This window comes from Lupinus angustifolius, chromosome LG16 (genome assembly GCF_001865875.1).
Source record: "Lupinus angustifolius cultivar Tanjil chromosome LG16, LupAngTanjil_v1.0, whole genome shotgun sequence".
Lineage (NCBI taxonomy): Eukaryota > Viridiplantae > Streptophyta > Magnoliopsida > Fabales > Fabaceae > Lupinus > Lupinus angustifolius.
In genome coordinates this window covers 11,130,655-11,133,183 of record NC_032024.1, presented here as the reverse complement: position 1 = coordinate 11,133,183, position 2,529 = coordinate 11,130,655, and positions in this window count along the sequence as shown.

Sequence of the window (2,529 nt, the reverse complement as noted above, 5' to 3'; positions counted from 1 at the left end):
ACCCGAAAGGGAGTAAATAAATAAAGGTCACTAAATTTATTATTCTTTTGTTCTTAATTTATTTATTTGTATCTAACAACTAACTATTCACCACTTTTATATATTATAATACCATTAAACCGGTGTTGGAATTTATTCCACAAATCCGAGATGGTATTCAAAAGTACTTAATAATTATGTAATAGGTAATTGCTTCGATACCATTATACCGACGTTAGAATTTATTCTAACAAAGCCGAGATGGGGCAAAGAAGGAATGACTTATTCACATGATTATTAAAAAAGTAAGTTGTAACTGGAATAATATTGAAACCATTATACCGGCGTTGGAATTTATTTCAACAAAGCCGAGATGGCGAACAAAGAATAAAATCGATTCTCTTACTTACAAAAGGAACATAACGAAAATGAGAGTATTAATCTTTCAACAAATTGACACTACTGTCAGGACGATTTGTTGAGAGGAGAAAACTCCCAACAACTAAAATAAAACAAAACACCGAGAAACCGACTTTCAACACTAACCTGGCCCCACGCTTAGCTGCCTTCTTGAACAACTTGTCTGACCTGGTCCCACGCTTAACTGTCTGCTTGAGCAGCTTAGCTAACCTGGTCCCACACTCAGCTGCATGCCTGAGCAGCCTAGTCTGATATGGTGCATGCTCAGCTGCTTACTTGAGCACGTTGGCTGACCTTCCACGCTCAGCTGCCTTCTTGAGCAGCCTACTTGACCTGGTCTGGTGCTTAGTGCTTGGCTGGACAACTTTGTGAGCAGCTTTTCTTTGACTTTAATTTCTTCCAACCAAGACCAAGTTGCTTAGTCGTGCTTAAGTTTAAGCATGCACTTTACCATGCTTAGTTTTAAGCACACATGTGTTATGTACTTTTGGCTTGATTTCTTCAAGGTGAAGCAAGATCTCTTTCTTCAAGACTAAGCATTTCTTTTTGGTCCAATTTCCTACGAAACTCAAAGAAAACTTGGACAAGAGGTGATAAAAAATTATATTATTCAAACACACAAAATTTACTTGAAAAGTGTTGAATTAAGTTGGTATTCACATTTTTGCATATGATAAGTGCCATTAAAAGTGTATGAAAAATAGGTATTTTTGGCACTTAACAAACTACCTCATTCCTTCACCATAAAACGCATTTCGTTAAAACCAAGTTCATGCCATTCATCAAAGTCAAGCATCAACCCACCTATCGATGACACCTCCCTGTCCAATATCCAGCAGTCACCATGAGCATGTGACTACTCTCTAAGGCTTTGTTTGAGAGTATGGTTTTGGAGGAGAAGGGAAAGGAATGGATGGCTTTGGAAAACATTCTCCTTGTTTGGGAGTTAGATTAAGGAGAGGGGAATGTTTTGGAGGGTTTTTTCAAACCCTCTAAAACCCTTGTTTGGGAGTTAGTAATATTATATAATTACATATTATTGTCCATTTCTCATTGTTAATTAAATTTTTAAAGGAAAAATAAAAAATATTTTGACATTAACATTACCATAGTTATATTAATCGATTAAAGTTGAACATAATAAATTAATATAACTATGCATAATTGATTAACCCTAATAATAATCGATTAACTGCGTCAACTTTCAATTCTGCATATTAATCGGAAAAGCGGGATTAGTGATCCGCTACACCTATTCACCCCCTGTAGGTGTCTTTTACCTTGCTGGTACCCAACACGTGGTATCAGAGCTAGTACAAAGGTGTTAGCTTGACCGCTTTATTCTTTGATCCTAGGAATTTTCACTATGGGTTCCACTAACCCTTTCGACGGTGATGGTGCATCCATCAACTGCCCTCCGATATTCAGTGACGAGGGGTACGTTACTGGAAAGTGCGTATGAGGATCTTTATTGAGGCAATCAGCATGGAGATTTGGTAATCTGTTGTCAATGGGCCTTTTACTCCACTAGACATGGTGGATGGTGAGCCTAAAGACAAACCTAAAGGCTTGTGGACTGGCAAAGAAAAATGAAAAGTCCAACACAACCTTAAGGCCCAGAACATCATTACTTGTGCCTTATCATATGATGAGTTCTTTAGGATCTCACAATGCCTTAATGAAAAAGAAATGTGGTACATTTTACAAGTAACCTATGAAGGCACGAGTGAAGTTAAGCGCGCTAGACTAAATGCGTTAACACACGAATACGAGTTATTTCGAATGTTTCAAAATGAATCAATAAGTGAAATGCAGAAAAGAATCACTCATATAGTTAATCATTTGGTTGCTTTAGATAAGAGTTTTGATAAGGGTGAACTAACTAGCAAAGTATCATGTTTTATTGATAGGAAACGGCAGCCCAAAGTCACGACAATCATGGAATCAAAACATCTAGATTCAATGGCTCTAGCTACTCTTTTCGGAAAACTCCAAGAGCATGAAATGGATTTGGGGCGCTTAACCATGCCTGAAGATACAAACAGAAAGAAATAGGGAATCTCTCTCAAAGCCACAACATCACAAGAACAAGAAGATAAAGATGATGAAGATTCCAATTTTGATCTGGAT